We start from the raw sequence: 27020 nt of genomic DNA, 5'->3' as shown, positions 1-27020 counted from the left end.
AAGGCGGACCTTTGTCTGTTTGACCAATTCTCTTGATTTAAATAAATATTTGCTTCAGTTTCATTATAATTAGCTACTGGTTTTAGGCAGGTTATCATTTTTGATTCCAGTAAGTCTTAAAAGACTTTGAAATCTTTTTTATATGTGTCATGTCCATGTCAGTGAAACACTCCCTCTTTTAGAGAATGGTTATATAGTTGTACTTAAATAGTGATTTTCTTGATACTGAAACGTTATTTGGGGTATATTCCAAGGAGCTCCCACAATTAAGGGTGGAATATTACGATCAATTTTCCAAGAATTAGTTTACCCCAAAATAATAATAATAAGGTCCGCGGCACAGGATAGGAAAATATGCCAGCAGGGAGAGAAAAATGCCAAAATTAATTAAAACAATAACAGGTTAAACAACCCACAATACTAAATTCATAACAGGGAAATCAATTCATTTCCACCAACATCCATCAACAATCAGCATCACCATCAATTAACATAATATTCCCATGGCAACGAAAATACGTTAGGTAGTTAAGGAAAATGGCCAATCATAGGCCACCAAACAACAATAGGCATGTACATATTAAGAGACAAAAGAAAAACAGGACGTCGAAAAATCACGAAAATACCAAACAAATTAATTTAATAATATAACCCAGAAGTGGGAAAATTAAGATGGAAAACGAACGTTTGTTCCACATCCTTGCAGAAACTCGCTTGGTTAATAACGCTGCCAAAACATTGCATTAACACCTACTTATTAGTGCTAGAAAGCCGCTACTAATCATTGAGTATTAAAGTTACAATTTCCAAGAATAAGAATTAATATTAATTCACAGCAGGTGCAAGTCCCTGGTAAACAAAAGTAGTTTATATATAAGTTTTTTGACTCGAAAAGTGTTCAAACACCGCAGGGATAAAACGTAGAGTTTAGTTGATGCAATGTTACATCCTGTCGCGGTACGCACTTCACATTTTGAAACATTCAGTTCACTAGTTGGAACAAGTTAAGGATGAGTTGGAAAAACACTTACAGTGTAGTATCTTGCCATAGTCGTGAGTTCACTTCAGCGTCATATCCTTACTTACGTATTACACAATTCCTACCATTTTCTCTCCTGTCATCGGCACCTATCTACTCATATAACTCTCGTTGGGCGATCATAATATCATGCCTCGGCTGCAAATGACCCAGAACTAAGATAACCATCATGTACGCGGGGGTCTCTCGCATGTGTAAGTACGATGGTCGGAGGTATTCATTCGGTTCTCAGGGTAAAACATCTCATTAAACTCTCAAATTATACAAAACAGTCGTAGGTTCCGTTGAAGAGTAGTCGTGATTCTAATCAATCATTCAATTCCCCCCGCAAGTAGGTGAAAACCTGATATGAGGTTCATTACTCAGCATATCTAATCTTAAATAGCTCTAATACTATCCAAGAAACACATAAATAAGCCTAGATCTAATTTATTAGCATGCTAATGTTTTATAATTAAAATAGGAATTAAATTATCAGCAATAGTGAAAAGAAATTGGATTCATATTATAATATCATTCTTGAACTCGTAATCTTCATGGTAAACATAATTGAATTCATCATATTATATTCATTAAACTGAATATCATTCGGTCATATAACCATTTTCATTATTTTAATATGTTTCATTGGGTAAGAGAGGGATAATTCTTTATTTATCATGGAGGGAGTGGTATATCTTCCTGTTAGTATTATTTGGGCTAGCTTTGGGACATCCACTGGATTCTCATTTGAAATTTTTGGTTTGGATTTTCATTATAACTTCTTCACGACATGAGATAAGTAATATGTTTCTTAATTATGGTTTCAAAAAAATATCAATGCAACTATAAATGTACCTATCGATAATGATATCAAGCTTATTATAATTATATACATTCATATGTGCAAGATTAATTCCAGTATTCTTACTGTTTGTTTTTGATTTTGAAGTAAAGGAACTTGGTACCTTCTATACTTTATTGCATTTGATATGTCTTAATGATGCGATATCACAACTTGATGACGGACATGACTGTTGCTTGCGTAACCATTTTCAACAATACAAAATCATCTGACCAATCGGTGATAGGCTTGAAAAGTGCCAACTTCAATTAATGAAATACATTTACAAAAATTAAAAGTCTCTTCATAACATCTTGCCCCCCTTGAAAGGAGTTCTTTCAACTAACTATTGTAATCTTATACCTATTGTAAAAATACTTATTCTTAACATATGCGTTAAAAGTTAGAAATATCACAGGAAATATTGAATTCAGTTCTCCTTGTCATCCCCTTCAATGGGAAGAGGGCATATTTTCTTGATGCTTCGGGTGAAAGTTCCACCAGCCGTCCAAACGGTGACAACCCTCACCTCACCATCTCGTCCAGGGTGAACTTGAACTATCCTACCTCTGGGCCACTCTAGAGGAGGGATTTTGTCCTCAATTAATAGCACCAAAGAATCAACATCAATACGTCGATTGGTATCATGCCACTTGACGCGTTTTTGCAATTCCTGCAGGTATTCTCGCTGCCATCTCTGCCACAACCGTTGCCGAATTTCCTGCAAGTGCTGCCAACGTGACAAGCGGTTATCGGGTTCTCTCAACAAATCCCTTTGCACAGGTTGCACGATCGAGTCACTTAGAAGAAAATGTGCTGGTGTTAAGACTTCTAAATCATTTGGATCATTTGGCAAGGGAGTAAGGGGACGTGAATTTAATACAGCCTCTATATCGCAAAGAATAGTGTAGGTTTCTTCGAAAGTTAGCACGCGTCCCTGTGTTTCAGTCAGCAAATGTCTTTTCATTATCTTTACAGCTGCTTCCCACAATCCCCCAAAGTGGGGTGACCGGGGAGGAATGAAACTCCACTGTATCTGCTGCTGAGCGAGTGAGGAGGTAATGGTCGTTGACCCCTTTTCCAAAAAGGACTGGATATCTTGTAGTGCGTTGGCTGCTCCAACGAAATTCTTCCCGTTATCAGAGAAAAGCTGCTTGCACAAACCTCTTCTCGCCGTAAATCGTTGCAGTGCAGCTAAGAAAGCTTCGGTCGTTAGCTCCGACAGCAACGCCAAATGCACTGCCTTGGTACTGAAGCATGTAAATACAGCTACGTAACTCTTGTAAGTATGAATGCGGCACCTTCTGTGGCCTTCTCTTACAGATATTGGATCTGCAATGTGCACTCCTGTGGTAACAAAGGGTCGAACAACTAACGTAACCCTTTCTTTTGGTAAATCTGCCATGCGTACCTCTGGAACTGTAGGATGGTAACAAAAGCACTTCAGACACCTCTTGACAATTCTTTTCGCTTCTCTTCTGCCGCTGATAGGCCAATATCGTTGTCGAGTTGCATGCAGCAGTTGCTCTGGGGGACAATGCTTCAGACGGCGATGTTCATTTTCCATGATCATTCTGGTGATGTGATGATTTGCTGGTAGAAGCACAGGATGTCTCTGTTCTGATGTGAGCTCCGAAAAACGAAGCCTTCCTCCAACCTTAATCAATCCATCACTATCCAGAAACGGACTGAGTGACTTTAGAGAACTCTTCTTTGGGAGGTCTTGATTATTAATTAAGCAATGCAGTACTTGAGGGAATGCTTCTAATTGTGTCCATTTGACTACCTGTTTCTCTGCTTTACAATTTTCTTGTATTTCTAGTGAACCCTTTTTCCTTTCTGGCGGTTTGAGTTTGCAATTATAAATGAATCTTTGACAATATGCTACTATACGGCATAATTTCGCAAATGACGAGAATTTATTCAGTAGAATGCTGGTTGATGTTGCTGTCAACGTAACTGCTGTGACCTTCAGCTCTGGTAGTTCTGTTTCAAATTGTTCTGAATTCTCTGGTTGTTGACGTTGTGTGTGAAGCCAAGAAGGTTTACTCCACCACAGCTTTTTATCTTCGAGTTCTGCTGAAGTAATTCCTCTTGAGAGAACATCAACTGGATTTTCAGTCGAAGGAACATGCTTCCAGTTGGTTGCATCAGTGGCTTCTTGAATCTTTGCAGTCCTGTTTGCCACAAATGTCTTCAGCAGCCTTGGCTCAGTGTTGATCCATCCCAAAACAATTGTACTGTCACTCCATAATCTCATATGACCAATTTTTTCTTTCAAAGCACTCACTGTTGTTTTGACAAGTTGTGCAAGAAGAAGGGCTGCCTCCAATTCGAGTCTTGTCAACGAAATGGTTTTTAAAGGAGATACTTTTGTCTTCGCACAAAGTAAATTGGAAATTTAGAGACCACTTTGCGTTTGACAAACTGCATAAATGCATGCTCCAAAAGCCTTCTCTGAAGCATCACTAAATCCAAACAAATCAAAAGAACCAGAGCAATTCCCAGGATTTATGTTTCTCATAATTCTGATGTTGTTCAGTCTTTCTAATGACGTATAGAACTCATTCCAAATCTGAAGGTGCTCTCGAGACAATGGCTGATCCCATTCAAATCCATCTACCCATAAGTGTTGCATCAACATCTCCCCTTTGATCAGTACTGGACCCACGAGTCCTAGTGGACCAAAAATCTGTGCGATTTTGGAGGCGACTTCTCTTTTGGATCTTCGTGACTGCTTTTCCAGCTCAACTCGAAACTGAAGGCAATCTTGTGCTGAGTCCCAGAGGAGTCCAAGAGTCTTTCTAGCTTCACCTTTGTCTAAAACCAGTAAAGTCCCTTCGTCGCTTTTGCTCTCCAAATCCTGCAAGATCTCTTTGCTGTTGGACCTCCATTTCCTCAAATGCATTCCACCACTCTTGAGTATATTTTGTATTTGCCGCCGTAGCCCGATCACGTCTTCTAGAATGTCTCCTCCACTTAAGCAGTCATCCATATAAAAATCATCGTGAATAGCCTTTGCTGCTGCTGGAAATTCATTTTCATGAAGATTAGCTATTTCAGTTAGGCATCTCATGGCATGGTAAGGTGCCGATACTGTTCCGTATGTTACTGTATTCAACTGATAAATCCTCACAGGGGCTGAAGATTCCTCTTTCCACAAAATCTGCTGGAATGCTCGATCTTCAGGATGGATGAGTATTTGCCGAAACATCTTTTCCACATCTGCCGTCATGACGTACTTATGGCTGCGAAATCTAAGTACACTGTGAAAAAGATCTTGCTGTAAATTACGTCCTGTCATGAGCTTATTGAGTGATGTCCCGAGTGATGTTTTTGCCGAGGCATCAAATACCACTCTGACCTTTGTGGTGTCACTATATGGACGTACCACTGGTTGATGGGGTATGAAGTATGAATTTGGTACATCTTGATTTTGGTTTCTTTCAATCAAGCTCATATGTCCTAGTTTTTCATATTCATTCATGAAATCTGCATAAGCTGTCTTGAGTTCGGGGTGTCTGCTTAATCTCTTGACTAATGATTCAAGTCTGTTTAGTGCGCGTTTTCTTGATTCTCCGAGGATGACATCTGGCTTGATAGGGAGCCTTACGATGAATCTACCTGTTGTATCTCTCGAAGCAGTGTCCGTGAACTGTCTTTCACATATTGTTTCTTCTGGTGTGTAATGTTGAATCTCTGGAATAGCTTCTTGTTTCCAAAATTTTTCCATCTGATCTGATAATTGTTGATTGCTAATTTTCATGCATGTTGTTGTTGATCCTTCTTTGTTCTCAAAAACTTCACCGCCTATAATCCAGCCTAATCGGGTGTTTTGCAGAGCTGGTTGTCCTTCAGCTTCATTCTTGGGTGGACCTATGACTATTTTCCAATAAAGTCCTGCACCAATTAACATGTCTATGTCTCCAGGCTTGTTGAATGTGGGATCTGCCAAGCGAATGTCCTTAGGAATAATAATCTTGTCCTTCTTGATCTCCAACTGTGGCAATCGTCCCGTTATAATTGGCAAAACTAGAAATTCTGCTTCCACCTCAAATCCGTCATTCCTTGAAGCGAGGTGTACTCTCGTTATCCTTTTTGTTTCCACTTTGGAACAATCTACTCAATGATCTGTGTGTTTGTCTTGACATTCGGTAAACCAAGTTTCTTATACAGACCTTCCTTTATTAGATTCGACTGAGATCCCAGATCCAATAAGGCTCGGCATGTCATTCTTCTTCCGTGAACATCTTTCACATCAATCAAAGCTGTTGACAGAAGTATTTGTGATGTTATTCCTTTCGCCAAGCTCACATTGAGTGAAGCAGGTGAATGCTGAGATTCGACACACAGGTTTATGGGCACTTGATTTTCTTTAACATTTTGTTTCTGTTTGTCATCTTCCTCATCATGTAAAAGTGTGTTGTGAAGGAGTCCACATTTCTTGCATTTTGATCCTCTGCAATTTCTTGCAATATGTCCTGGCTTCAAACAGTTATGACACTGTCCTTTTTCTCGAAGCTGTTTTCTTCTGTCTTCAACTGATCGTTTAATAAATTCTTCACATGTAAAAATGGGGTGACTTCCACCACACAGATTACAGCTTGCCTGAGACGTCGTCATAACAACTTTCTTGCTAGGTTGTTTGCCTTCGTGTTCAATGCCTTTGTTTTGTTATGATTTAAAAGCATATATGATTGGGAACGCTCAGTTAAAAATTTCAAGAAATCATCCAATGTCGGCATCTTGTGTGGAGTGTTGCCATTCACCCTTTCCTGCCAGTCTCTTTGCTCAGTGAAATCCAGCTGCTTCTTTGCTAGATGAATAACCAATGTGTCCCAATATTGTACCGGTTGCTTCATTGCTTTTAATGAAGCCATGTGAGTTTGAATATGAAATTGTAATTGCCTGAGTGATTCAGATTTGTTCTCTTTAAAAACTGTAGGAAACTTGAAAAGTTCATCTAGATGTGTCTCGATTATCATCATTTGATTATCATCAGTATCTACAAGCAAGTTCCACGCACTTGTGTAGTTTTCTTCTGAAATGGTAAAACCTTCAATGACTTTGCGTGCCTCGCCCTGCAGAAGACCGAACAGATACTGATATTTTTGGATATCTGTTAGTTGAGTATCATTATGAATGGTTGACTCAAAACTGTTCTTAAAAAGCAACTATTTTGTGAATTCGCCGTTGAATTCCGGTAATTTAATTTCTGGTAATTTATGTATTCTTCTGTTATGATGTTGTGGAACTTCCTGTTGATGAACAGCGTTGTTTACTGCCGTGTTCATTTCAGCTAGTAAATTATTTTGAACATCCTCTGCTTCATCTATTATCGTTTGCAGTTGCGTAACTGCGCGGAAATAAATAGATTCAAATAGCTCTCGCTCTCTCTCACATTCCTCTTCAAACTGTAATGCAGCTGTTTCATCAGTGATCTCAGTTTCCTCTATTTTCACATGTACTTCTTCAAAAGAATTCCATAGCTCTTCACATTTTTTTAATTTTAACCTTCGCCTCTGATTTTGACATGTCAGCTGTAATAGACTTAATTATTCTTGTTAACGTGCCTTTTACTCGACCACGCGATTGTTTCAGTTTAGTTAGTTGCGACATATTGAAATTAAGGTTATGCTGTGAAAGTTCGAAGGGATTGCGTGAAGGTTATGTATAAATTCAAAGGAATCGTGTTTTGAATTGAGGTTATATGACAAAGGAATATGGATCTTTTATATTTATGACAACAGGAGGATCAATGGACTTCAATTATTATTTTCTCATTATTATTATTATGTTGATCACTGCATGTTTATGTTACGAACATGCACTAAAGGGAAAGAGGCTAGAATCTACGTCTAAGAGTAGCGTATGTATAGCAAGGATGGTGAATATGTCAAAGAGACTCACGGTCGCACGGAGATTCTTACAGTGAGCGGCGAGGAGAATGTAAAACTTGAAATCTTGTCTTTACTTCTTTGTATGTACGTAACATCGAATCGTACTTGCCTGATTACTGATTTATGCTGCACTCCGTTGAAGTTGTTGGCCTCAGCGGTCTGATTTTCGTTATGAACGAGAATGCAATATCCGTGAATGATTCCACGAATTCGAGATGTGTTGTATTTTTACTCCGGTGCTTAACCTCAATTGCGACGCATTGTTTTCACTTCTGGATTTCTCTTTTTATGATCATGCTTGTATTGAACATCTCAGGTTATTGTGAGCCGTGCTGTTGGGCGCCAATATTTGATTTTGATTTTGAAGTAAAGGAACTTGGTGCTTTCTATACTGTATTGCATTTGATATGTCTTAATGATGCGATATCACAACTTGATGACGGACATGACTGTTGCTTGCGTAACCATTTTCAACAATACAAAATCATCTGACCAATCGGTAATAGGCTTGGAAAGTGCCAACTTCAATTAATGAAATACATTCACAAATATTAAATGTCTCTTCATAACACTTACTATAGAGTGCTACCATTACGATAATCAATCAGTTGTAAACGCGTAAGTTGTGCCAAATGTTTTCATAAATACGTGCCATTGCATATAAAACCAACTCTCAAGTTATTCACCGCTGTGCCAAAATTAGATTAAAAACCTACTCTATCGATCTACATTCACATAATAAGACATATTTTAGTTTTGCGATGTCCCTTCATCTGTACGTATATTCAGATTATATTGCATGTAATACACAAATAACCTAGCGATATGTCTGGCATCAATGCTATTTATCGACCATATAACGCTTGGACTGTAACATACATTCACATAAACATGACCTAATTCCATCTCTTGCATTGTTAACCTCTATATTAAAAACCGTAACCGACACAGAAACTCGCAATAACCTCATCTAGGCTTTGCTTACGCCGAGAACAATTCACATTTCCTCAGGCTAACAACATTATGCAATTCTCATATTTCAATTCTTCCCGATACCTTCATATAAAACAATACAAATTCAACTTCATTTCAATAACCTCTGTGTTACAGTCAAAACAGTCCAATAGCCTGAGTTTCCATTCATAAACTGCAACTCCCTAATATTTCATCATTTCCTTTCAATACAATAATCGTACTGGCCATGTCTGCCGATCAAGTGCTCATAAAAACTAGGTTACGTTCCGTACATCGCATACATTCCTCTTAACCACAAATAGTTCGATATTAATTGGTCTTCTCAAGTAGATTTTCATATAAAACATGGATATGCTCTTATTGATCTTGTTTATAACTACAAATATCTCACGAGCACAGGATTTGTATTACTTAAAATAGCACATGTCAGCGGTTAATTTTTTTAATCCAGACCATAGTATTCACTTATTTGCACTTTATATATATCTGTAGGCACTTCTGCACTCAAATAAATATATCCTAGCAAATAATTAAAATTTTATAATGCAAAGTCCGAAACCATATTACTTATCTCGTGTCGACTTTCCCGTTGCTGGCTCCTTCCTCGACTACGACATCTCGGAGTAGTCAATCATGTCCCAGGATCACGTCACGGCTGGATTCGGCTGGGAATCTTGGCTTGAGCTGAGTTCATCTTGCGCAATCTTCCTCCATCCGTTTAGGCGAGCTCCATTACGTCACCAGGTATCATGCAACGAAAAGACAGCAAATATTTTGTACAATACATATTTCTCTGATGAATTGCAGGTTTTCCAATACGTGTACTTTAATTTATATATTTTATAACTGATAGAAATATTTCTCTTAAATTATATATTTCCTCAATTTTGGTCAGCTTTTCGTCAATTATGTCGTCTAAACAGGTACTGCTTATAACTTGAAATGGTTATTTCTGCGTTTTTTAGTGTAGATTAGCCACTTATTATGCTATTCCGGCCTTTTTCTTTACGTCGATATCTGACTCGGCTGCAGTCACACTTTACATCAATATCTTGGCGTTTTTCTTTTATTCCTTAAGTATCCTGCAGATATTGGAGGTTCATTCCTTCGATTTATTATATATAAATTACTTTAGTATTTAATATTCGTTGATTTTCTTTCGCTATCTCGTAGTAAAACGTACAGTTCTTTCTTTACGCAGTTTTTCTTCTCAAGGTATCCAAGAATGGGGTCAATTCAGTTATTTCATGGTCCATAGTTGTTCAATCTAGGAAACTCTTTACTCTTTTGCTGGTCAATATCGACCTCCGCCTACTGATCAAGATCGATTTGCAGTAAGATTATATTCCGTTCGCATTTACGCCGCCTGAAGCTGCTCCGCGCCATATTTGTCCGCTGTATTTCCATAATAGTTACTGCCTCAAATTTAACGTAATGGTACAGTATGGTAAAGGTAATCCTTAGAGTGCACTCCAAAATTCCAGGCGAGACACATTAAATGGTAATAAAACTTAAAATTAACTTTCACAGTTCAAGAGTGCATAAGCCGTATCAAGCGAACGTCACCCTGGGTCCATGATAATCACTCTAACCATCCCGCCAAGCGGAGGAGCACGCCGTCCTTCCATCACAGCTCACTAGCAAAACCTTAATGGCGACTGGCCAGATGCCTACATGTCAGACCACAGTCACAATGTTTACGTGCGCATACTCGCTCGGTGGAGGGGAGAGTGGCGAGATGGTTCATACCGACGACACTAGAACGCAGGAGAATACTGGAAAAGCACTGTCTGGCCATACACCACAGATGGGCACATTAATAACTTTAAAGCCGGCGGAAGTTAATGTTTATAAATATTGAAAACCATGGTATCTGTGACCATGAATCACTTGATGAATAACGCCGCGGTATACCACATTAAAGACACGAATTTGAATGGCCATGCAGCTAGCACTAATGTATTCACAGAGAGGTATGAATTCTTAATCCGGTAATGGTCTCCCTCCCCGAAGCTCCACATATACAACATATAATGACTTTCATAAGGTGGTGGTCTGGATACAAGCTGAGTTTTTGATGGAATAGTCCGAATAAGAAAACGACCACCGATCACATGTCCCAGTTTATGCACCACCAGCAAGATGAAACCAATTGTCAGTTAAGAACCAAAACATACATGAATTGAGTAAAAAACAATTGAGTGCATTTAAATGACACTAGCTGTCCAGTTACTTTCAATCATTAAGAAGTCCCATGCATTAAAGTGGTGCTACACGCAAGTCGCAGGTAAATCTGTTAATGTTCTAGATAAATGGTGACACTCATGCTACAGATCATTTGCTAAGTTTTAATTCCAATAAACAAGTCCCGCAAGTTCATATGTATCAACTGTTCAAAGATTTCGTTACTTTGTGGTATACACACACAACTGAACAACTTCCTAAATGTTCACTGGTAGAATAATAAACCTTCTTAGATTTAAATGCACGCGATTATAAACCCAAATTGAGATTATCAACATGTTAGACATTCATTTTAGTATTGTTTATCGGACTTGCGTAAGTTAAGAAACGCCTTCATTTGGTTTCCATTTTATTATTATTGCCAGGGTGACATAAACCAATTTAACAAATGAAAAACGCCCAGAAGGGCAAGGAAAAGTTATGAACAAATATAGGAAAGCAAAATAGGTGAGCATGTAATAAGACCACAAGATCCAACAGGTAAATCTTTTACATAATCTTAAACTGGATTAACTTGACTTAAGACTACAGTATGGCTTTGGAATACAATAATTACCTAAACAGCCCTTGACCAGGTACTAGGGTCAATGGCGACTGGCAATGTCACCCAATCTTAAATTATATTCCTCACAACTTCTCCGAATTTTCAAACATATACATCAACAATGGAATACTCATTTAAATAAATGGTTTAGAAATACCCCTCAATTAAGTGGCGAATTTGGAAATGAGAGCAGATACCTGACACGATTCCCTACCGGTTATCCACAAGGGATCTCGGACAAATCCGGACTAGTAACAAGTGACATCCGTAGACTCACACTGTAGCCACACTGCCACAGGTACCGTGCGAAATATGTATGAAACAAGGTAAATAAAATTTAAATGGTAGATCATGAACTAGGACGACTGAAAACGCTCAATAGAACGGTGAAGAAGGAGAAAACATCACGAAAAGTCCCGATCATCGAATAGTGGGAGGCTTCAATACCACCTATGAAGCACTAGTTAATCCCATACTCAACTGGCGCCCCGCAGAACGGCAAGATGACCAAAAATTAATAGCAACGGATACTAACACTCCGGAGAGAGAAGGACCAATAGACTGGCAGGTTAATTCAAAATGAACTTTATAGTACAGGATAAATACATGATGACGTCAGATTACCTGGGTATGCAGAGAATTAAAACAAAACAAGAATAGACCAGGTCATACAGGAATCACAAATTACATGCAAGCAGACCAGGTTTTTCTAAGAACAGTAGTAAACCCATGCCAGGATTTATTTCCCAATCTACGGGCACACAGGGGTAAATTAAATGCAATACCGACCATACCGAAGTGTCATAACAATTTAATTATACAACACAATAACAATACAACCTTAATGAATGTCAACGGACATGCGTTAGCAAAAAGGGGGGGAAGGGAGCACTAACTATCCTCAACGACATGCCGTGAAGCCATCATGCCACCTCACAATGCAAGCTTAAATCAAAATCACGTACCGTTACAACATAACTAACTCAGGACCAAAACCATTACCTACTAGGTTCGAAAGGAGAGGATCCATTGGTGCAATTTGTAAAAAATAACACCACCATAACAAGTAGACGAGGTAGGACGACATGGAAGTTACAACTCAATAGATTAACACACTTCATGAATAATACACCAACGTAGAGACAGAAACCAGGCAAGTAAGGTCTGTAGAAGAATGGAGAATTACTACCACATGCGCCCCAAAAAGTTAACCACCATTACCAGAAAGGAAAAAGCAGATGGAAAATTTTCAAAAGGTATATAGGGTAAAATTTTACTCACCAGTAAATAAGAAGGACAGGAATGACTAGAAATAGGTCACTCAGGTAACGGGTAATTCACAACTGATTACAGAAATGATTAAAAGGTGGGCATGAGACCAATCGGAAATTAGGAAATCGTACCACCAGAAGTTGGAGACCGAAAGCAGTGAAGACAGTTAAGTCCATGACGTAAAGGCAAACAGCCAACCACCACCAAGTCCGATCGACAGAGTTCCGCAATAACCAATATCCACAGGCAAATCCAAAACTCAAAAATAGGATCTAACACTGGGTACTATCCAGTTCCTAGTCAACCCCCCAAATAAAGAAACTAACCTAAGAGATTACTCGGTTCGTTTAATGCACACCTAACAATACCACAACCGGAATAGACAGTAGTTATATCACCAAAATAAAGTCGGATATCAAGACATAGGCAATAGAATACTAGAACAGTTAAAGATAAATACAGGTTAGGACACCTTAACAGTTTTCATACCAGTGAGCAACAATGCGCAGACCTATTATTATATACAATTTTCCAAAAATTGCTACAAGACAAAGGCTACTACATAATACATAATTAAATTAATGATCAAAATTTAGTAATCTTCAATGATCAGGAGAGAATCAATTTATGATGGACAGAGCAGGCATGCACCCAAACCAAAGAAGCAATGGGATATTAACGATTAAATAAATAGGTGCCAATAGCGCAAGTGAAAGGATCAACACGCCACGAACCACAACCACATTTTAAAATACAATGTTAACAAGTACACGGTAGTAAGCTACTACACAGTGATATTAAGATTCACATGAGATATGAATGCAGAAGATTTGGTGCAGAAAATCATAACACGTTGTAATTAATTCGCACACTACTAAACAACAATTTTTGGAGAGAAAAAGGTCATACGGTCAGGAAGCAATACTCAAAATAAAAATACTGTACATGGAAAAGTTACTAAATAAAATTCACGCGCAACCAGAATAGTTACAAATTAATCTAAAGATAATTAAACAAATTTTCTCACTGAAATGTAGCTCTCATCCGCAGATCCAAAGTACATACCATACGTATTATCAAGAAGCCCTTAAGAGAGAAGAGGGATCACACATTAACCTGATTTTAACTGGGAAAGATGAACTCGCCTAATCCTCTTGGTGATGGGGTCACTCCCCTGTACCGATACTGGAGACAAAAACTGTAAAATAGTACAGGGCTTTGATACCTAGGAGCAAGCTTAACATAAAATTTGTTAATTTCTTTACTAATGGGATAGGACCTGACTCAAACTTGATCACCAACGTTCAACCTAGTAGACTTTCAACATTCGTCTTACAGGATACCGGCAATTTCTTCTTCTGAACATCGTTGGGTCTAGACAGGTCGGGAAGATCATCAATACCAAGTTCGTTGGACATAGGAGAATACGGGGTGTAACTGATCATAAGGAACATGGGAGTTTTACTATGAGATTCGTGTGTGGCAGAATTGAAGGCATAGGCTAACCAGTGTTGGTAAGAATCCCACTTGGATTGGTTATTGTGATGATATGCAATCAGGGAAGATTTCAGGTTCCTGTTCATTCTCTCGGCGTAAGATGGGCTTGGATAGTTTGGATTTGTAGTACATGGGAAATGCTCAACTCGAATAGGTACTTCTTAAACAATTGGCTAGCGAATGCACTGGCATTGTCATAAACCAGAAACATGGGAGGACCAAAGGATGCGAAGATAGAATGAAGGCAACTTATAGACGTACGAGAAGTCATAGATCTAGTGGGAATAATCCCGGAAAACCGAGAGAACGCATCAATACACACAATGATATGAATGTTTCCCAAAGTAGAGCGAGGGAGCGGACGTACAAAATCGATGAATGACCTTTCCATCCGCCGAGAGGCTTCTGAAGATGAAAATAAACCAACAAGGTTCTTCAGGTTGGGTTTACTGATAGCACAAGTTTTACAGGACTTAACCATGTTTCGGATATCACTATCCATCTTTTTGCAAATGAAGAATTTTCTAATTTTCTGCCTAGTTTTAAATGTGCCTAAGTGACCACCAGTGCGTCAACAGTGATAATACTTGAAGATGATTGACACTAGGACCTTGGGAACAACAATAATGAAATTAGCATCAATTCGGCGTTTTCTACATAGAGCACCCTTCACCAGAGAATAAGGTTTTACTACCATTCCGTCATTAATCTTGTCGGTGATTTCATTCAACTCAGGATCAGCTTTTTGATCGCCAAACTCATGGTATAACAAAGGTAGATCCGGAAGAATGGCGCCCACGCTAACAACATTAGTTTCATCAATTTCTTCAACTTCAGATTTTACATCAAGGCCAAAGCTCCCGTCAAACATTCTACTTAAGCTGTCAGCGGTGACATTCTCCGAACCTCTGATACGCTTAACCTGAAGACTAAAAGCGGGAATCCTAAGTGTCCATCTAGTGATTCTGCCCGTTCTTTTGGGTCGGTTCAAGTTCGAAATTTACATGTCCAATGAAGGGTCTGAATTTCTCAAGTGCAAACAGCACGCCCAAACATTCCAACTCATAAATTGAGTACTTACTCTCCAGATTATTGAGTATACTAAACACATAGGCAACGAGTCTACGACCTTCCTCGTGTTCGTGAAAGAGTGCACCAGCAACAGCTTCTCCAGAGGCATCAGTTTGTGCAATGAAACGTTTACTAAAGTCGGGTATGGCCAACACAGGAGCATTCGATAAGGCAAGTTTCAGAGTTTCAAAGGCTTCTTGCTGAGAGGGGCCCAGATGAACTTGACATCCTTACGCCTCAGATAGTTAAGGGGTGAGGTACCACAGCAAAATTCGGGATAAACTTGCGGAAGAAATGTACCGTGCCCACAAAGCGTGCAACACCTTTTACGTGCTTAGGTGGTTGGAAGTCCCTGATAGCCTGGGTCCTAGATTGATTAACGGAGACTCCGTCGGGCGACACGACATGGCCAAGAAGGGATATACTTAGCTTGGCGAAGGTTACCTTGGATAGTTTCACAGTAAGACCAGCCTTTTTCAAACGCTCAAGGACTTCCGTGACATGATCCACGTGTTCTTAAAAGGTATTCGAGAAGATCACAAGTCATCAAGGTAATTGAAAACAAACTTAAACTTGATATCCCCTAGAATAGAATTCAGAAATCTAGTTAAAACAGCTGCTCCGCAAGATAGTACGAACGTCAACCTGAGGTACTCATAAATATTCCAGTCCGTGATGAAGGCGGTTCAGCGAAATATAAGTTTTAGAAAGCGGAATCTGATAATAGGATTGATTTAGATCTATCACGGTAAAGAACATGGGCGGAGAACCATCCAAAACATGTAAATCTGGCAAAGGAATAGATTGCAGGATGATTGTGCGATTCAGGGATCTGTAATCGATAACGTCACGGTATCCTCCAGAGGGTTGAGGTACCAGATAAACCAGAGAGGCATAAGGATAAATGGACGGTCTGATGACACCATCGGCAGGCATTTGGTCGATAATCCTTTTGAGTTCTAGCTTGCGAGGATGTGAAAGAGGTAAGGAGGAGTTCTAACAAGTTCGTTGTCAGACAGTTCAGTATCGTACTCCAATACATCCGTCAGTCCTAACTTGTTGGTAAATACCTCAGGAAATTGATGGCACAAGTTACGGACTTTATTAACTTGTTGATAATCCAAATGATCAAGATCCAACTGGTCGATGTCATTGTTCTTCCCTGACAGATGAAATGTTTAATTATTTCACTTGAAAATCGTCTTAATATTCATACGCTTATTTCTCATGAATGTTTAAAGTCAGTTTCATTCGAATATGAATACAAGTTTAAATCAATTAAATTTGTTCGATTTGCAGTGGAAATTTTAATTTTGTTTCAATTAGCAAGGCGACATGAACTTGCTCAGACAATATTTTAATTTGGTTTAATGCTACGAGTCAGAAATAATAGGTAACTTATTCATCATATTTTCCAGGTGAATAAATTAAGTTTTAAAATCTATCCATTATTACGCTCTGCATCTAAATCTCTCTGTATGTGCTCCCTAAGGACCGTTCCCCCTTCACAAGATTCTCATGCCCATATCCCTAATTTTTCCTGGTACAGTACCAACAGTGACACACAGAAATAGCCATTTTTGTAGATTATAAACTAAATATACAAATTCGAAGCTGTTAAGTTGTATGTACATTGTAAACAGTACAATAATTTTAAACCAACATAATTAGGTTCATTAATCAATATAATGATGCCTGATTTCATTAGTGTGATAACTCAAAGAATGCCATTTTCAAGTATTTATTTGGATAGATTCCTTTCTAATGATCTTCTCTGTTCTCTTGTATGTTAAGTAAGATTCCTCCATTTGTAGATCCCAAAGCAGATACGTTGTAGTAGAAATGAAACGTTCAGGTCAGTTGTGCTACATCTTAGATATCATAGTTTTCAAATAAAACGTCCACATTTGTGTAAGCAAAGGAAATTTGTGGCATTGAATTTATGTTTTTTCCAGTGTTGTGGTCACACTTCCTGACACATTTCTGTTTTTGATGGAGTTTAAATAGCTTTCTTCTTCCTAAACATATCTTGTGCAGATGCAGTCTCGAACCAGCAAAGCGACAAGCATTTTGTGTGTTTGCTTTTTCCTTGGTATATAAGGCAGAGGACAGTCCATGTTCCATGTAGCTTAGGCCATTGTTTATCATAGATTTTTATATGCTTCTGAATGATTCAGTTGACCGGATCTTATCTACTGCATACCACTTTGTTTTATATCTCACCTCATGTGCTATGTTATCCTGACTTTCAATTCAGCAGTCTACAAATATCAAGCAGCAACTTTAATGACTTCTTTAGTCAGAGTAGTCGCCAATTCTCACTTTTCATTTTAGTGCTCATTGTTAGTCAATTGCTTGTAGCTTGTTGATTGCAAACACATTTACACAATTAGTATAAACTAATAAAATGGACAGCTACAAGTGAACTATAAATTAGTGCAGGTTGCCTAAAAAATTCAGAATACTTCAAGTAAGTGAATTTATTATCTCCTAAAAGGAGGTAAATAATAATGCAATGATATAATATTATTTCAAAATTGTAATTTTTATCACTGTGGTTAAAAAGTAGCACAAGTGTACATCCTGTTTTCAAACATTTAATGCAGTAGTTTGTTTGAACTGTAGGTGTGCCTTTGGACTATATGCTAATTAATTTTGTGCTGTCACACCTTTGTTTGTTACTGTGCGCAACGATCCTTAACTGAACCCCTGTATCGGCAGGTCCTGCAATGGCTAGTCATAGCCTATGATTTGACTTCAGACCAGATTAGTGATGGAAACTATGAATTCTGAAATGTTTATTTGATTTTGTGGGTGGTTAGAGTCTTCTTGACTGTTATGACGCACTGATTTCTTCTTACTGTACATTTGCAACCAGTAGCAAAAAATATTCATTTCAGACCTCGGAACTACCCAGTACCAGCTTACATGCCTTCATTAGTCAGAGTAGAACCATCCACACAACTGAAGATCGCCCAAATACAACTCTTAGAGGAGGTAATTCTGCTGTTTCTTTGTAATTTTATGTGACTGGACACAATAGGCTGTTAGAGAACAATCATATATTATGGCCACCAATAAAAATGTTCCTTATGAATACTTTTCACATGCAAAATGCACATTTCTGTTTTTGATGGAGTTTAAATAGCTTTCTTCTTCCTAAACATATCTTGTGCAGATGCAGTCTCGAACCAGCAAAGCGACAAGCATTTTGTGTGTTTGCTTTTTCCTTGGTATATAAGGCAGAGGACAGTCCATGTTCCATGTAGCTTAGGCCATTGTTTATCATAGATTTTTATATGCTTCTGAATGATTCAGTTGACCGGATCTTATCTACTGCATACCACTTTGTTTTATATCTCACCTCATGTGCTATGTTATCCTGACTTTCAATTCAGCAGTCTACAAATATCAAGCAGCAACTTTAATGACTTCTTTTAAAATGTGTAAGTTATTTGCCTTGTCAGTTTGGTACTGAATTACATATGAACAGGTTTTAAGGTTCATAAAATTTCCTAATTGCTGACATGTGGAAAGGCACATGTTTATGAGCTTACCAATTACTGATGAGATTTCCTTCCATTTTTGGAACAACACATCGCCCTGAAATAAATAATTAGTGATGAGGCTAACTTAAGTTTGTGTAGACACATAGTCCTGAACTAAACATGTAGTGATGCGGTGTCCTTTCACTTGTAGATGTCGAGTGTCACTAGGCCCTGAGCCGACCTCTTTTTGTCTCTCCTCCATAGTCTTCGTATTTATAGATGTGATTAGGGTGAAAATAAATTAATTATTATGATCATCTGCTATCTATGACGGATGTCAGCAGAAACATGAATTGCAAAATTCCATTCGGGCTAGAATACACTGAAGGTCTCCCCTCTTGTTGTTACTCGTACAATTTCACCGGATATTCAAACTGTCACTCCCGATTAAAACAGATACTCCTGATTTTTTTATTTTGTTGAGTTATATATTATTCTTTATACAGTAATGCATTTATAGGAGTCACTTAAACACGTAATCCAGAGGTGTTCTGCCATTCAAACACTGTTTTGTGGAAATAAGGCATAGATATTAGACATAGGCTTTAAGGGAGAAAATTTGAACATAGTAAGTTAAATGTCCATTGTATCCCATTTCTATAACAGATTATTCATCAACCTGCCTCTTGTTATTCTGCTCTTTTAATATTAGTCCTGCCTGGTGTTGTGATTCATTGTCTCCAGTTAGTTCGGTCACGGGCCATGTTTCTATGTAGTCTCACAGCTTCCAGGTCATTTGTTCTATGCTGTCTTGTTTGTCCCCGGTATTCATGTTCGCTTCATTACAAAATCCATAATTTGACACAAAAATTTTAAAATTGTGTTAGTAGTTAACAGGAAGGTAAATGAAGACTGTTATACTATAGGATTGCCCACTTTATCATTTAAGGGCTGTCCAAGAATTTTGTGTCAACAAAAATGGCACTTTTTTGAGACTATCTAGCAACTAAAAAAATGTATTTATTTTAATGTTTCCTTCGCCGAACTATCATCGTTAGTGTTCTTGATGTCTCCTACTAAATGTATTAGCTTATCACGATTTCGCAATGAATTATAACGGCTTCTTTCAAAAATTCAAAATTTTAAAAATTATTTTTCATTTCTTCGTTCTCAATTTTTGAACGGGGATATATTTTTTCTCAGTTCTAGTACAAGATATTCCTAAATTAATTATCATCAATTTGAGACCTTTCGAGGTAGATATCCGATTTAGAACTTGACTTATTGTTGTTCGAACCTGAAAAGAAAACATAGTTTTTAGTTTTGAGTAAATTTAAAGGGTTGTATTATGATTAGACCTCTTTCTTTTTACCTGAAAGTATTAGAATTCTCCCGCTGCATAGGTGTGACCTTCCCCTTCAAGTTTCTTGTCCTATTTCAGCTTTATTCTTCCCCTGAGGTACCTCCTTCGCTGTCTTTGTTCAGAAGTGCTCTGAAGCTGACTTATGCGTACACATGCCTCATCAGCTTGTGACATTCCTGATGCTGAGTACATATCAGGCACAACCTTAATTCTTCCTAAAACCTCTATTTCAACCTTGTATCCACAATTAAAGTGTAAAACTGCATCCATGACACCCAGTTTGAGAGTGGATAGCTCCACATATGTATCTTTTCTACACCTCTTCCATACCGTATCGTTGCATGACTCATTGGTATTTTGAGTCAAACCATGAAGACATTTGAATAAAATTTTTGGATTACAGAGCCTTTCATACACAGGCTTCATTGCATGTGCCAACGGCCGTAGCCGTGTTGAAACACCGGATCCCGTGGGGTGCCACGCGCTGTTGGTGGGGGTAAGAGAATGGAGGAGCAGAAAGGAACTGGCCACCCTTCTGCATGTAAACTCCGGCTCAGGAACACCTCTGCGGAGGTTCGGACCTGCCTTCGGGCAGAATAACCCTTACCTTACCATTGCATTAGGACTTCCAGTGGTATTCCTGGTTTATGCTTATAATTTTCAAGTAGATTGCCAGCTGTGGCTCGTTGGTATGAACACCAGCTGTCTGTTCCTATGGGGCACCTGTGGTGGGGAGGCGCTTTATGGGCAGTCAAATGATACAATGTTGCCCATTCAGCATTTGTCATATCTTTTATGAAACTGTAGTTGGAACGCAAAGAAATTCCAAAATATTTCTGACACTTGTCTATCAGTGTTCCAGTTAATTTGCCTCTACCACCCATGGTTTGTTATGTTGTACAATTTTTCTAAGAGCTGTTCCTAAATGCTTTTTATAGTGGCCCACACATTCCAGTTTATTGACTTCTTTACCATTGTATGGATTGGAATCACACACTACCTTGTAACGTTTGGAATCCCCATCCCATAGAAATCTACATACTCCAGACCTCTACTCTCACCTGAGCGAGAAAATATTTTTACTGTTCCATATTAGGCGAAGACCCACTGTAATTTTTGGCCAAGACTGCAGCATGATCCAGCTTTCCAACCTAAATAGAATGGGGAGTGCTTATAATCATCTGAATGCTTCTTACATCCAATACAGTTTCTGGACATTATCTCAACAATGAATATACATCCAAAGGCACACAGGCAAACAGGCAACATGACAATATTTTTCACTAAAAACACGCAGTTATGGAAACCATGGAAGCTCTCAATACCAAATAGTATTACTGCTGCATACAAAGAATGCGCATGTGGAGCCATCTATGGAGAGCTATTCTGTAACAACGAGCGCCAAACTTGAATTAAATCGAAAGGAACCATGAAATTCTCCGTGCAGCGAAGCCACGCCCATCTTAGACCGAGACACGGGTGCACTGTTCCGTTTATATCAATTTTCTGAGCATATTTATTCACGAAAGATGTAAGTACTATACATTTTCTTAAAGTAGAAGAATATATCTTTCATCAGGAAACAAAAATGAAAAAGTGAAAATTCTGTCTAAATACGCCATTTCAAACATTTATGAATACCTTAAACACGTAATCCAGAGTGCTGTTATTCAAACACTATTTAGTGGAAATAAGAACATAGATATTAGACATAGGCTTTAAGGGAGAAAATTTGAACATAGTAAGTTAAATGTTAGAAACCAAACCCCATGGCACTTACAGCCCTTGAAGGGCCTTGGCCTACCAAGCGACCGCTGCTCAACCCGAAGTTCTACAGATTACGAGGTGTCGTGTGGTCAGCACGACGAATCCTCTCGGCCGTTATTCTTGGCTTTTTAGACCGGGGCCGCTATCTCACCGTCAGATAGCTCCTCAATTCTAATCACGTAGGCTGAGTGGACCTCGAACCAGCCCTCAGGTCCAGGTAAAAATCCCTGACCTGGCCGGGAATCGAACCCGGGGCCTCCGGGTGAGAGGCAGGCACGCTACCCCTACACCACGGGGCCGGCAAGTTAAATGTTAGGATGTGCAAAATATCCATTGTATCCCATTTCTATAATAGATTATTCATCAACCTGCTTCTTGTTATTCTGCTCTTTTAAAATTAGTTCTGCCTGGTGTTGTGATTCATTGTCTCCAGTTAGTTCGGTCACGGGCCATGCTTCTATGTAGTCTCACAGCTTTCAGGTCATTCGTCTTATGCTGTCTTGTTTGTCCCTTGCGCCTCTTTTCACCTACTTTCTGTGTATACGGTAAATTTCTCAATATATCGTCCTCTGCACGCAGATATACCCAAACCAGCGCACACGCCTTACCTAAATTTTCTTCTTTATCGGTGCAATGCCAGAACGTTTTATAATAACATCATGTGAAATGTGATCGAGTCTAATTATGTCAGCCGTTCACCTAAGCGTCTTCGTATCCATGAAGCTTAGGTGGCGTTTACCTCCTCTTTAGCTGGCCAGCAATCGTTGCCGTAGAAAACGACAGGACGGATAACATTTCAGTAGATATTAGATTTCAGGTGGTCCTTCATCCGACGGTAGCAAGGGCGCCCGTTGTCATTCTCAACTTCAGCCAGGGTTTGCTTATCCTTAAGTTGACTTCATCAGTAATTCGGCCATAATCAGAGATTTTGGAACCAAGATACTTAAATTTCTCTTCTCGTAATATTTTTCACCGTCATCATGCATGCTTCCAACTTCTCGGCGATGTAATGTAATGTATTCTCTATCCTTTTTGTTGAGGCGCGGGACGTATTGCGCTAGGGGATTGTGCCAATCTTCCGTTTGGCGCTTATTCTCTGCACCATTTTCATACACATGTGTCCATGGTATTGGAATGTGCAGGTCTTATGTAATGGTGTCCGTCAAAAGAATGAACAACAGTGGTGATACGGAAGGGCCTTGGTGGAATTGTACAGTTTCGGGGACGTCATCAGACGCTCCTGCGACAGCTTCATCATAACTCCTCGGTTCTACATAGATCAATTATACCCTCTCAACAAGGTGCTCTGTAATGCCATGTTCTTGTAGCGCTGACTGATTAGGTTATGATATACCGGATGGAAGTCCTTCTCAGGGTCCAGAAAGTCGTGATGAAGCGTCTTATTCTTTCGAAATACCTCTCACGTAACAGCCTTGCAGCGTGTGTTGCTCCTGTTGCGCCACAATTTTACACAAAACCAGCTTGGCCTGTTGTGTGTTCGTTTAAATCGCTAATTCTTTTGTCGATGATTTGTTCAAAATGTGTCACTGCGTGGCTGAGAAGTATGATCGGACGGTAATTAGAAAAATCGGCAGGACTTCTCTTATTTTTTAATGGATACTCCGTCGTCAGTTTGTTGGTTCCTGACCTTCTTTGATGATCTGGTTGAAAAGCTTGCTTTAGCCACACTGCTGCATCCACCCATTGAGAGAAACAAAACTCTGCCGGAAGATAATCAGGTCAGATGGCTTTCCCTGGTGTCATTTCTTTCAACATAGCCTGGACTTGGGTGACGTCAATTTCCTATATTGGACCTTCAACAGCGGCGGTGATTGGGATTGGTAGATATGGAAATTCCAAGATTGAAATTTTGTCAAAGTAGTTAAGCCAGTGTACTCGCGCTTCCCGCCAGTCGAGTAGGAAACCGTCTGTTTCCTAATTGATGATGTAGAACGTTTCGATGCCCCGATTTGACTAGCCGTTAAATATTCCGCTCGTTTTAGCGCATGTCAAGTTTCATATAGAGACCTGCTTACCGCTTTGCTTTTGTTACAGCGACAACCTCCTTCATTTTACTACTGGCTGCTCTGTAGGCATTCCAACGAGCAAGAAACTCGTTTTACAGCTGTTTCTTCAACCGTATTGCATACATAACATCGTCATTCCGAAACCACGTGTCATTGGTAATCCTTCATTGTCGTCGCCCTGACTTCGTTGTTCCAGGAATGGAGCGTGCGGCGCCTTTTAGTTTAGTCCAGCTCGCTTCTAATATGGTGACTTGTGGCACTGTAACGTTTGCAACAATGTTGGCCTCCTTCTTCAGGCGTCACCGTTTGATCCTATTTGGTCCATTTCCTGCGAAGTATTGAGCTCTTGGTGACTATCCGCATCTTACAGATGACTGGTCGATGTTGCATCGCAACGGTTTCGTAAGGAACAACTGTTGTCTCTAGAGCATCTTTGAGATTCCTTCGTGTGACAAGGATGTAGTCAGTGTGCGTTGGATGGGAGCGATTGTAGTACGTGACTAGGTGAATATCACGCTCGTTGAACCGTGTGTTCGCGATGATCAGTTTCTGCATAATCGGGAAATTGTTGGCAATCATCTTTCTTCTGAACATATCCATGAAGGCCATAGACTGTGTGTGCTTCTTTTCTCCGTCCGACAAGTGCATTCAGAGAAACCGGCCACGATAAGATAGTAAGCAGTGTTCTAGTCAAGTAGTGCTCAGAAGGGATTTTTGGTTTCCTTGCCAACACCATTAGTTGTTCTTCGGCTTCCATTGTACATCAGTTAGTAATCGCACCCCGCTTCGCATGACTTTTCTCCCCTCAATCTTTTTTTTGCACCTCACAGATGCCTATATGCCTTATCTCATGTGCTGTGGCTAATTTACTAATTCATCCAGACATAGTTCAGTGATGGGTTACAGAATGGTGGTACTCGCTTGCCTAGCCGTCACTGCCCGCGCGACGGTAACCCTTGCATACGTTTCATGCTGACTGGGCCCTGCCAAAGCGCGTCCCTCCCAGAGGACGCCCGAACCTTGGTTCCGATTCCATGAGACATATTTCTGTAAACATGTGACAGTATTATTTTACGGCCGGCGTGTCTTGAAGGATTTTAGAGCTCATGACAGCAGGTAGTTACGCCGTTCCGGACATGGGGAACAGACATTCTGTGCAGCCCCTCCTCTAGAGTTGAAACGCTATGCTCCTTTCTGCAATAACTTGCAGAAATGTAGAGTAACTCTTCTGCCAACTGCTCCGTACCGAACGTCTCCATCTCCTCCAAAATCGCCATTAGAGACTTTGGGCGTGTTTCGTCCGCGAGAGCTATCATATTTTGCTCAATTCTGCCGGCAGGCAAGTAGACAACCCGTGTCAATCTCCTGGGACGTGTCACATGTTCCAGCAATATAGCTGATTCGTGGAGGATATTTATCAATGCAAAATGAAATACCATTTTACTGAAAAACTAATTGTTAACCTGATAAATCAATGCATTATCACGTAAAGAAGAATGGCCAGTCTTTTCCACCTTTTATTTGGCGTGATATGCCACTGAACGTATGACATAAAATCCTGTGTCATATTGTTTGTGCCTTGTTGCCTAGTGGTATCATCATTAATATCCAGTGTGATAATCATGAGGTCTAGCATGTCGTATCTGGAATCAATGTCCCCATTATATTTGTCCACTTATTTTCTCCTAAGAGTGCAGTATCAACACGTGGTCGAGCATCCCGTTACTTTGCTTGTGACGAAGTTATGCATTCAACTGGGCCATGAGAATTCAGTGCATCCACCATGAGTTGAGAAGTACCAGTTCTTTTTACAATATGCTTTGGCATGCGTGATCGACTTTTCCCATGTGCATGTTGAAAACGGATCTGACCTTTAACCAAGAAATTTTTATTTCTCGCTCTTCTTTCATAGAATATGCGGTGGGAAGAGAGGCTTAGACTTAGATGCTATCCAACTATGTCATGAAGACACTAAAATATTCACGTTGTCCGCGATCTTTTGAAATAAAAAGAATCCCATTCCTTTCTTTGCATAGGATCAGTATCCACTATGGTGCAGTTCAACGCCTTGTCTTCACGAGTTTTGGCTCAAGCCTTGATTTTCATGTTCCTTCTAGCAGTAGTGTTAAAGGAACACTTGTAAGAATATTCAGACATGATAGCTTGAATTTGGTTTCAAATTCAGGATATCAGAACATAGTAATGAAACACCTTCTCGACACACCTCATGGTGTATACCGGAGAGCGGTCCATCCCTTTGTTTTCATCCTGGCTTTTTATCATAATGCTTCGCTTTGTCCCATTCTTATTTACTTGCATTGAATAGGTTGAACCACTTAATTTCTTGCTTTAATTTAATTTCAGAAGTTAATAGTTGAAGCTGTGATAAACTTCTCCTAAAATAATACAAGGTCATTTCAGCCCTACACATAGCAAAGTGCACCGGACGACATTGTAGAAGTTACTGGAATAAACAGACCGTATTTAACTTTTGTTACCGCTCAATTTCTGCTCTTCGTCGTCCTCTGTATGTATGGATATACTGGTTTATTTTTCGCACTTTTGCATAATAATATTTTGCATTTTTATTATTTTATTTCTATTAGTGACTGAATTCCAAGAATCTTAAAAAGGAACACAAAATATATACCCTCGCAATTTTCTCCGCACTCTAATAATATGCATTCAAGAAACTCACCGAGACTAGAATCTTCGCCGTTCAAAAATCAAGGGCATCAGTTTAGTGGTTGAAGATACTCAGTGCTATCCAACATCTAGATCCTCCCCCGTAATGACATTGAAACTCCCACAGTAGAGCTCTATTAATAAGCCATCAGATACTGTGTTTAGATTTGTGGAGCCTTCCGGCATCAATATGAGAATTTTGTGTTTGGTGATTTCAACAGTCAGAATACAATATGGGGCTACCCAGGTACCGACAAAAGAGAAGAGGCTGGCGTAGAATGGGCAGATTCGTGCGATCTAATTATACTGCATAACAAACTTCCAG

Source organism: Anabrus simplex, chromosome X, assembly GCF_040414725.1.
Source record: "Anabrus simplex isolate iqAnaSimp1 chromosome X, ASM4041472v1, whole genome shotgun sequence".
NCBI classification, from domain to species: Eukaryota; Metazoa; Arthropoda; class Insecta; order Orthoptera; family Tettigoniidae; genus Anabrus; species Anabrus simplex.
This window is presented reverse-complemented; position numbering follows the sequence as displayed.